Below are 12,295 nucleotides of genomic sequence, written 5' to 3' on the forward strand. Positions count from 1 at the left end.
TACTATATGCAAAGTTGTATTTATATTAATACTGTTATGTACTGATATATTCAATTATCCTATGCCTGATGATATAGCCAATATATATTGAACATAACAAGAGACAACACAGGAACCATGGTAGAACTCTTTGTATAGTGTTCTTGTACGTTTAGTTCATTTCATGAGTTTATAGGAATATGTTTTCTTTTGCCTTGCTTTGTTTTGTTTCTCCCTCTAATAATATAGAAAGGATAGAAATACATTAAGATTCATGCGTGCGCAAGTCTATAAACAGTTTATGAGAACTGATTTTATGACACATGATGAAATGAACAGATATTTTGAAGAAAGAGAGCCACTAAAATACCCAGTGCTGATCCTGGAGTGTCATAATGTGAAACCCAGCAATAGTATTATTCTTTGTTCAAAGTGATATTAGCCTGCCTGTGTTTATTCAATCTCAACATAATTGAAGACATCAATAGCTGCATGTATATTTAAGAGTATAGAATTGATAACCATATTTCTAAGTTTTTGTTCGATAGTTGAACAGAACTGCGTGCAATCTCTGCCTTTGAATCCCTACTTTATATGCTCCACTTTAGTATCTTGAATAACTATTTGTAAGAAGATAATCTGAAATCATCAACTAGTGATTTCTTACTTTTTTTGAAATCATGTGTTATTTCTACCTGTTTTCTGTTTTGTTTAGTTTTTCTTTAAATTAAATTAAAGAGAAAAGACTCTACAGTACCCAGTGCTGATTACAGAGTGTCATGATGTGAAATCCAGCAATACTATTATTGTTTGTTTAGAATGACTTTAACCTGCTTTAGTTTGTTTAATCTAAACATAAATGAAGATATGCATAACTGCATGTTTGTTTAAATGTATATGATTGACAACCATGTTACTAATGTTTTCTGGACAGTTGAACAGATCTTTTTGCAGTCTCAGTGAATATCCTCTTAACATGTTCCACTTTTGCACCTTGAACAACTATTTGTAAAACGACAATATGTAAACATCAACTAGTGAATTCTTACTGTTTATGTTGTTCTCTGAACATATGTATTATTTCTACTTATTTTGATTTTTTAGTCTTTTTGAAAATAAAATTAATAAAAATTCCTATAACAAGAGCATAAGTGTTCCTGAATGCTACTGTACATCGTCACTTGATCCTGAAGTTCCCCACTGTCCCATGATTCCTCTGGCCTGTGAGTTTCTGGAAGAGAGGGCTAAACTGTTATCACCCTGCTTCATTTGGGTTTCCCTGAGATTTACCCACTTGCGCCTTCATTTTATGTAGCAAAATAGACACTATCATATCCATACCATAGTTGGCAACTTACCTGCTCCTGAGGATGGAAACTACTGTATTAAAATCAGGCCACTTGTCCACCAGAGCCTTTACCTTGAAGGGGTTCCCCTGGTTCATATGGAAGATGGTCCCATAAACCTGTCCCAATTCAACATAGTAGAAGAAGAAGCATAGAGCTCACGGTCAATGTTGTGCTTGTGTGACAAAGTGACTCACCCCTCTGAAAGTAGGCTGTGCAGTGCGTAGAGTGTTTAGTCCAATCCTTAGGTTACATTTTATTATCCCCCAAATAAGCAGAGTTTTGATGAAATCATTAATGAAATAAATTATCAAGTACTCATTCTTGCACCACTTATTCTTTTTCATTTTTTCATGCATACACACAGTTATACAAAATGATCTCACATATATTAGTTTAACATCTATTATTCCCACATACACTATACTTGACCATATTTCCAGGTCATTAAACACTCATGAATGTAAGCATACTTCATAACTATATAATACTTACTCTGTATTTCAATTTTTACCTCTTTTTTATTTGAAAGAGAATAAAATGAAACAAAGCAAATATAAACAGAACAGAACAAAGTAGAGCAGATTGAAACAATGCAAATAATACAGGATATCAGAAAAAGACAGCAGGAAATCAACAGTGGCTATCATGTCACTTGTGTTCTTCTAAATAGTTGCCCATATCTTTACTCACAATATGTTCATACACATCAAAATAGTATAAAAGCAATAAAAACACAAGAAAGAAAGCCCCAAAGACTTTCAAGACCAGACACTAGGAAATCAATAATGCCTACCATAATGTCTCTTGTTTTCTTCAAAATAGCTGCCATAACTTCATACATATTGGAATCAAATAATTGAAAACAGACTAAAAGCAATCAAACCCAAAAATAAAACCATTGTTAACTTTCCAATAAAAATGATAAGAGGTCATCAATTGCTACCATTGTGTCTTGTTTTCTTCAGTGTAATTGTTCCCCCATCACACATATTCAAATCAATTCTTGTAAACTCTTTAGGTGAATTTCTAGGCCTACATAAGCATATACATGTATATCTATCATTTCTCTATTAGACAAAAAAAACAAATAAATAACTATATCTAAGAACCAAAAACAATAACATTGTAAGTTTTCAAAACAAGGTGGCAGGAACACAATTTTTGTTCTCTTTCATAGTATCTTTGTATGTCTTTGAATTATCATATATAGGCATGCAAAATTGATCTAATGCTATGGATGTTATTTGTTATTTTCCAAGAACTAGCAGAATTAGTAGCACAATCATCTTAGTAATCTATCTATCTATATATATATATATATACAAATTTATATCTTATTTTGTTTCTCTTCCTTCTGTTTTCTTTTTCCCTGTATGAATTATTTTTTCCTCTTTGACCAGCTTCTTACCCTTTCACAATATTTACTGAAGATTTTGTATCTTATTTATGCTTTCAGTTTCTTACATTAGGGAGACAATATGGTATTTACATATGTGAGTTTGATTTAGTTTATTTATGAGTATAGTCTCATATCACATCCATTTATTTATAAAAGCCTCAATGTGATCTTTCTTTATAGCTGAGAAGTACTCCATTGTATAAAACTACCAGGTCTTTTTTTATCCACTCTTCAGTTAATGGGCATTGGCATTGTGTCCAAGATAGGTATTACAAATTGTGCACTATATATATATATATATATATATATATATATATATATATATAGATATAGATACAGATATAGATATATAGATATAGATATAGATATAGATATAGATATAGAGTGTGTGTGTGTGTGTGTGTTCACATATATATCACTGTGGCATAATGTTTTTTAGTTTTTCTGGAAATATGCCCAGAAGTGGAGTAGCTGGGTCAAATGGGACCTCTAATCGCAGTCTTTTGAGGAACCTCCACACTGATTTCCACAGTGGTTGCACCAGTCTGCACTCTCACCACCAGTGAAGAAGTGTTTCTTTTCCCCACAGACTCTCCAGTATTTGTTCTTGGTGGTTTTCTTGATCCTATTTATTCTTTTTGGAGTAAAATGGGATCTCACTGTGGTTTTAATTTGCATTTTTCTAATGACCAATGATATTGAACATTTCCTCATGTATTTATTTGCCATTTATATTTCTTCAGCTGAGAAGTGTATATGCATCTCACATGCACATTCTTGGATTGTGTCTTTGAATTTTGGGGGCTTGATGTTTTAAAATTCTTTATATTGTCTAGATAAAAGTGCTTTGTCTGAGGGACAGTTGACTAATACATAGGTTGTCTTTTCACTTGGTTGCACATTTCTTTTGTCATGCAAAAACTTGTTAACCAGATGAGATCCCAATTGTTGATTCTGGGAAGTAGAATGACATTTTGACATTTTCACAAAGTTTTTTCTTCCTATACATGATCAAGGAATGTTTTTCCATTTTCTAAGGTCCTCTTCAATTTCGTTTTTCAGAGTACTGTGAATTTCATTGAATAAATTTTTACTTCCTTTGTTAGATTGATTCCTAGGTATTTTATTTTTTGGATGCTACTGTGAAGGGAGTGGCTTCTCTTATTTCCCTCCAAGTGAGTTTGTTGGTGTACAAGAATGCTATTGATTTTTGAGTGTTGACTTTGTAACCAGGTATGTTACTGAATTTGGTTGTTATATGTGGAAGTCTTTTTTTGTGTGTGTGAGATGGAGTCTCACTAAGCAGTTCAGGCTGCCCTTGAGTTCACTTTGTAGCCCAGGCTGGTCTCAAACTTGCAACAATACTCCCACCTCAGCTTCCTGAGGAATACAGGATTGAGCCACCATGCCCAGTTTATATGTAGAAATCTTTCAGTGGAGTTTTGGGGATCTTCTACATAGCATGTCCTGTCATCTGCAAATAATGATAGCTTAATTTCTTCCTTTCTTATCTTTAATTCTTTTATTTCTCTTGTCTAATTGCACTGGCTTAAAGTTCCAGAACAATACTAAATAGGAATGGTGATAGTGGACAGCCTTGTCTTGTTCCTGATTTTAGAGTGAAAGCTGTCAGTTTTTGACCATTTAATATGATGATGGTTGTTGTTCATAGGTGGCTTTTATCTGGGTCAGATAATGACTATCTACCAATTTTCCATAAGGTTCTTATCACTGATGAGTATTGCACTTTATCAGAACCTTTTTTTTTGCATCTATTGAGATGATCATGTAATCCTTATCTTTGGCTCTATTGATATGATGCATCATATTTGATTTGCTTCTGGTAAACCTTGCTTGAATTCCTGTGATGAAACCCACCTGATCACGGTATATGATCTCCTCTTCCTCCTCTTCCAGTTTTTCCTTGATTCCACTAACTTTCCTTGTGACAGCGAAGGATGATATATTTAGAAGTGTGTTTATATCATTTGCAGAAATTTAGGACCTTCCAGAAAAGTTTTAAATTTTAATTCCATTATTATTGAAGAACATAATTAACATGATTATAATCATTTTAAAATGTTAAAAATATGTACTTCATCCAGGGAAAAATATGTCTTAACCACTTGTCTTAGTTACTTTATGCTCGTCGCTGAGACAAAATATCTGATGCCCAAGTTGAGAAAGGAAAGGTTTATTTCTTACAGTTTTGGGAGGTTTCAGTCCACACTCAGTCAGCTCCCAGGCAGGCGTGCATGGCTGGGCTGCAGTTCATGGCGGCCGCCAGCAGCAAACTCGAACCAGCAAAGAGAAAAACACACGTTCTTCCTGCCATTACATCACATCCTGGCTCCAGCCCTATATGGGTGGAGCACTGACACCATCAATCCAAGCACTATACAATGAACCATCACAAATGAACAATGCAAACTCATGAGGCCTGGGGGACACAAACATAAACCATGACACCACTTGAACAGCATATGTATTCTGATGTTATAAAAGAAGTATTTTGGATAACTCAGTTTAAATTATTTCCTTACTTTGTTTAAGACTTCTATGTACATGCATATTTTCTGTCTATTCCATAAAATACAGTAAGGAGAATTACACTGGCTACTTTCTACATTCAATTCTTTTTTCATTTCAGCTCTATGAGATTTTATTTCTTGTAATTTCAGGCTCTGGGGCTGGTTGGGGACATGTCTCTGAGTACAGGAGTATTGGTCTCATTCTAAAGACATTTCTTGCTCACTCAAATCTAAAACTATTCATTTGAGACTGAAGAAAACACAAAATGATTTGTTCTTTTCATCAAGAAGGAACAGATAAGTGGATGTTTAAGAAAAGCAATTAAACATGAATATGATAGTTTTAGTCAAAGTTTCAAACTATGGAAAACTTACAGATTTATATAATACATTTTTCAGATAAGTAGCAGGAAATGTTTTGATTCATTACACCCCAAAGCTCAGACAAGATTCGAGTTGGCACATTGGCTATGGTCTTGGTCAGGTTATAGAACTGAGGGGTATGATACACATTTCTTGGATCAAGGCAACATGATTTAAATGAGATGCTAAACGCAGAGTACCTCGCACACAAGTTGATGAATGCTTTCTTCCCCACTTCTTTTATAGGCAGCTAAATGTCCTTATTTTTCTCTTGTGCATGTTCCACTCTTACCTTTATGGATTCAGGCAGGTGCTTCACTAAGGATTTCTCTAGCATCTGTAGCATCTGGGGACTTTGCAAATGGAGCATCCTGGTGGGTAACTTAACCTAAAGAGACAGTTGAGAAACATCAAAGAACTAGAAGAATGAGAAGTGATGAAAATGCAATAAACAGTTCTGGTTAACTGTCTGGGCTCTAGTCCTGCTGTTTCTTGGATGGTCCACTCACTGAACTTCCTACTGTAAGAAAGATGAGGCAGGAGCGGGGCTGAGGTCTCTCTCTCTCATCACCAAAATCTTTCTTCACTTTCAAACATATTTCTGTAATTTTTCTTTCCACCTTTTTTTAACAAACAGATTTGCAACACGTAAAGTTGCCCCAATTAATGAGTCTATTATCAGAGAATGCCTGACCATTGTTTCAGTTTCCATTCATATCCAGGCAGCTCAGCCACTCTAGGATCCCCAGCTTGCCACTCAACTCTCTGATGTCTTGGTTCCTCATCTAACAATGGCAGTAAATGCTCACTTAGTTCACAGAATGAGACAAGGCAATAAGTCAGTGAATGTAAGGCTGAGCATCAGGAGAGAGCAAGTCCTCATGGTTAAGATGACTACTGGTCTTCTTTTCATCAGTAACTGTTTTACTTGCATGAATTGATAGGGTATAGTGTGATAGCTTCATCCACACATACAGTGCAGGAGGAGAAATCAATGGTTACAGTTCCCATTTGTCTTCCAAACAAGCAAAAGTGAGCCCACACTGTCATCTAAATGATTGTGCTTAATGGTTTTTTTCTGACCAACCACTGGTGAATTTCAGATGAACTGGAAAACCCTAAATGCAGGTGACCCATGTAAATAGGCACATAGCACTTCAGATGGCTGGCTTTAAGGTCACAACAATGTGCCTGGTTTGTGCAATACCCAGTTTGTACGAGGCAGCTGAACTATTATTGCTAGTAGTCTTGATATTAGATACCAAAGACAAAAAGAAATGTTTAAAACTTTTCCTCTGAGTCTTTGCATAGAAGACATAATGATTCTGTGTTATAATCCAAATTTAAAAGAAAAAAAGAAAATCAAAGAAAAAAGTTTGATTATTAGTTAACCATGCATACAATTTACATTTATGTTCTATGTACACACATATATTGTTATATTTTTCAAGGAAGTCACTATTTCTTTTTATTTAAAAGGTCTCATCAACATATAAGGCTTAGAAATATGTAATATAAATAGTTCTATATATTTCTGTTAGTGTTGTAATCCTTCTTTGAGGTATAATTCACGCTCAGTAAAAGTCACCAATTTAAAGTGCACGGTCTCATACAGATTGATACCTGTACATACAGCAGAACCAGTATCCTAACAGGGAAGCCTACTTTTTCAAACAGAGCCCAAAAGTCCTTTTCTGCCTTTTCCCCATCAACCTCTTTTTCTCTTCCTCTGACTCTGAGCCCAAGGTATTCATTAACTTGTTTTTGATTCTACAATTTTCCTTTGACAAAATGTCAAAAATCTCAAATTATTTACTATGTAGCCATTTCAGACTAACCCCTTTTATTTACCAGATCGCAGTCATTGAAGTTTTCAATGGGATGGTCTTTTTATTGCTGAATAACATTGCAGTATAGGCATTGTCGATGGATCAGATTTTTATGTATTAACGTTTTGGAGCACAATTCATTGCCTGTAATTTTGGCCAATTATCAATATGTTATTATAAAGATTAATGTACTAATATATGTATGCATGCATGGTTTTATTTACCACTGAGAATATTTCCAGAGCTGTGTGGTAACTGAATGTGTAACATGCTAAGAAACTCTCCTCACTCTCCTCCAAAGTGAATGTGCTATTCCACATTTTCAATGTAACGCATGCAAGTCCCATACATTTCCCAGGATCTCACACACTTCTGTAGACAGAGGTTATCTATGCAGCCACACTCAGGTGTCATTGGTATACTGGATGAAATTCTTAACAATACCCTTGAATAAGAATTTCAGAAAATTCACAGAGCTTATTCACAAAAGGTAAAGACCAATGTGAAATTCAGCAGATGCTGTTCTCGGAGGAACACACAGCATTGAAATTTGCTTGCCCCTGTGAGTTGATAAGATAGGAATGATCGGGAAAGCCTTCAGGCTTCATCTTGTTCTGGAAACAGCTTGCTGCAAGGATCCGTCCTTCCCAATCTGAGACAGGACTCCCACATGTCCTCCTTACTTATCCAAGATCCGGCCACTCATGGATCTGCAAATCCTCATTCTTTGCTCCATAATTGATGAGCTAAACTGTTCATCCCCATTCATAAATATGGAAGTGTTTGTTAAGAATGTTTTTCTTGTCAGATGTGAGTGGTGACTAGGCACAAATTGAGGTTATGCAAAACCCTGTTAGAGCAAAGCCACCTTTGACCTAACTTGATTGCCTCACTGCTACCTTCTGTCTGCCTCTTAGTTTTTGTTTTGTAATGCGCCTGGTCTTTTGTGTGTATGCATGTGTGTGTGTGTTTGTGTGTGTACTTAGCTCCTTGATGTCAGGGTGCTGACTCCAACTAGCTCCTTCTAGAGTCATTTGACTTCCGAATGCTCTTATCATGTGTTCAAGAACTTTCTGTTGTTACATCACTAGTTGATCTTTCTTGAATACTGATTCTGGGGGTTGATCTAATACAATCTGAGATTTTCCAAATACTATTGATTGCTATCCATTTCTATGGGTTCTGAATTAACAATATTCCATTTTGCCTATTGGTCTTGTTGCTTGAAAATACTGGAGAGTGCTTTGCCTCTGGAATATGATATTTCCCTGAACATTCCTTTAGTGGGACATGTACTTTAGTTCCTCGGAGGTGTCTTCCTTTACATCCTGCCTCCATGTTTTTATTTCCCTTACAAAGTCTTACTCCCACAGTGAATTTTCCTCCATTTCCTCCTTCTGGGGTGTGAAACCCTTGCAAAATCAATTACTTTCTTCACTCCTCTAGGATCACATACATATTTCAACCACAAATTTTTGAATAATGGCTTAGAATTGGTCTTCTAGCTTTAGAAATCGTCTGGACAAGACCTCAAGATTTGTGCTTCATTCTCAAATATTGTCCTAGTGTCTTACACAGATTTAGAATGTGTGACATGTCTATTTAATGATGTCGTGTTTGAGGTAATTCTATCAACACAGCCATTTAGTCTTTTTGCTTGCTAAATGCAAAGATTCACCTATTCATTTAAGAAATAAGCTGTTCTCTGTTTATCTGTCTTCCCTGAATTCATAGGTTGAAATCCTGACTCCCAGGTGATGCAGGCCAGAAGTGAGGCCCTCAGGGATTATGTCAGAAGCTCCACTGGAACAAAGCCCTGAGCATAATAGAAGAACAGAGCCCAAGTTTTAGAAAGTCTCCAGACAGTAGTCTAACACGTCTGAAGGCTAATTGGATATTTTTTTCTAGAAGCATCTCAGAGTGTTACAAGAAAATAAGAAGCAATGTGGAGTTTGAAAACTCCATATGGAAATGGTAATATCCAAGTACTGCCATGTACACAGGGGACTGCATTCTATGCACAGCTGCACAGGCACCCGGAGAACTCAGGTTGGCTGCTCTGCTGCAGTTGCCTGGACAGAGAAGCCCAGGGAGTTGGCACACAGTGGAGAGTTACCAGCATTCACCATGCACAAAGGCCAAGGAGGGCAACTTTGGAATTCTGACCAAGTCATGGTAATGCTCAGCCAAAAATAAAATTTTGATGAGGAAAACAATCTGTGAATAGCTGTGCTGAGCATTGATAGCTACCTCATCATATTTGTGCACATTTTCATATACCACATATCTGAAACTCAGGAGGAAGCATGCAGTAATTCTCCAAGTCAGTGATTTCATAAAAATTTACATAAATACTTGGTCAACTTGTATTTAACCTTTATATTGCAAACTACTTAGTACTTTTATGAACAAATAGGTTACATAATCTCCCTGGCCATCAGTTATCCAACCTCACTACTTTCAGATGTTTCCAAAGAATTACACAGGAAAATATTTGCAAGGTATATGTAACTTGGTGTCACATGTCACCTGATGTAGAATGTTTCTTGCCAGTGCCTACTAGTTTTTCCCTCACAAACCGACCAAGTGCACACAACCACATATCTTCATATTTATTTAAAGACTTATAATAAATGTGGACTTCACTCAGCCAAGAATTTCTACGAGTTCTAATATATTATCCCAAACATGATCATTATGTGATTTGTTTTTCTTTTTTTTATTTTAAAGAGAAAAAAATAAAAATATAATAAATCAGAGCTTCAAAATGAGTTACTAAGACAGTTGCAATAATTAATTCACTGCCTGTTGTTTTCTTCATACTAGTTGTTCAGAGTGTAAGATACAAGCCTGATCTCCTCCCCAAACATTAGCACGAACTTTTCTTTTCAATAAAATAAAGAAGCACCCTGCACAGCTGTCTTATCTTGTATATATGTACATATTACTTTCCTTTTTCCTTTCTTCCTTTACCTTTTTCTCCATCATGGTTTGTCTGGTCTGATCTGCATTTTCAAATCAAGGAACTTCCTTTTCACCTCACATAATTCTCAACACATATAAGCCCAGCAACTCTTATCCACATTTGTCAGCAGTATTTTGAATCATTTTAGTTTGTTATGAAGCTAACAGTAAAAGAGTAGACCCAGAGCTTCTATGTTTCTTGGTTCTCACCTGCAATTCTGTCTTCTTTGTCTCTACAGCTGTCTCTAGGACAAGAAGCAGCACACTCTCCCAGAAGATTAATATAAAAGGCCTAAGAATGCAGGTTTTGAAAGGTGTTCTTTGGTCTGATTTTCTAGAACATGCTGAGCTCAACTTCCTAGAGGAACACACCCACTGACCAGTGCCATCTGGGTGTAGACTTAAGCTCCTCCCTCAGAGCTATACATGGAGGTAGGTGGCTTTTCAACTGATGTTTCAGCAAAGAATTTTCATTCTAGGGCTCTACTAAAGCAGCCAGAATGCCCATGCCACAACGTGAGTATTAAGTTGTCTGGAGATTTTATACACCAGTTGTTGTAGTCCATGGTATGGATTGTATCTACATATAAACCTTCATGCGGTCACAAGTGGGGTCTTTTCAAGGTGGATGGATCTGGGATGTGTGATTCAGGGGTCCAGAATGTGATTCTGGGATAGTATCACAGTGCTGTGCTAGCATGAAGCTGCCCACCATGGGTGCGAGTGCCACCGCCCTAGGGCTGGGAAGCCTGCATATGCTGAAGGGAACAGAATAAGGGAGGCTGCTTCTTGCTGCCTGCTTGTAGTTTGCTGCTTGCTGCCTCTGCCTGCCACAAACTGTTTACCCTCTGCCATTCCTCTCTGCCGTGTCACTACTTTTGAACCAGCCAATTATAAACTGAAGCCTCTAAAAATAAGGAGCCAAATAAACAGTTTCTCTTTTGGGTATTGGGCATATTATCTCAGCAACAGGAGGAAAGTAAAGAAGATAGTAAGCTCAGAAAATCCTTGGGAAACATGCACAATGTAGGCAGTTTCTGCCAGAGTATGGTCAGGCAGATGATTTCTCTGCCAACTGCCATTGGAATCTTTGTTCCCCTGTAGACATCTTAGAGCCTGGCCTTTACTCCCCACACTCTTAAGAGCGCTCTGCTCTCCGTCAGAACCTCCCATCAAGCTCAATGTAGAGCTTGTTGGGCTTGTCTAGCTCACATCTCTTAACATTTCCAAGTGCCTCCTGCAAGTGAGTTCCATTGCTAACCCACAGAGTCAGACACTTTTACAGCAAAGGTCCCAATCTTGGTGCAAATTTAGTGTACTCCTCAGCTTCTGGTGCTGAAACACAGTACCTGACACTCGTGAACTCAAGGAGGGGAGACATCATTTGGTTTAGTTTATGATGTGACTTAACCTAGAGGTGCCTGGCTGTGAGACAGAAGCATCATGGAAGGAGATCATGGTAGAGCACAGCTACTTATTTCATGGCAGCCAAGAGCCAGAGCAGAACAGGGCTCCTGAGGAAGGAATGATAACTAGAGATGAAACAGGACTTACAGAAAAATGAGTTTTCCTGTTAGAAATGCCCTCTTCCCAGCAGCTATAATTCCTTGCTCTGTTACAGGATATCATTTGCTATTATGTGACTGTAAGCAAGGCCTATGACTTGTCATCATCTGTTTTCCTTCAAGAATACAGGTAAAGGTGACATGTGTTTTCCTGGATTCACCATAAGCTGAGTCTTATGACATGCTGAAGTTTGGCTTCTTAGAAGGCCTATCATTGTCTTCCTTCATATAAATCTGTTTCATTGCCTAAAAGTTCTTGATTCAAGATCACACTTACTCCTGGACTATGTGAATGAAACTGGAGCCTTTCCTTTGT

At 36.9% G+C, this 12,295-nt stretch overlaps 1 pseudogene; it reads right to left on the reverse strand.

The window, feature by feature from the left end:
- The window catches only part of LOC134471116 (glycine N-phenylacetyltransferase-like), a 116,572-nt pseudogene extending 105,675 nt beyond the window's left edge, over positions 1–10,897 (reverse strand).
- Positions 10,898–12,295: the final 1,398 nt, after the last annotated feature.

Source organism: Cavia porcellus, unplaced genomic scaffold (genome assembly GCF_034190915.1).
Source record: "Cavia porcellus strain 051 isolate PalLab524CR breed Dunkin Hartley unplaced genomic scaffold, mCavPor4.1 scaffold_17, whole genome shotgun sequence".
NCBI lineage: Eukaryota > Metazoa > Chordata > Mammalia > Rodentia > Caviidae > Cavia > Cavia porcellus.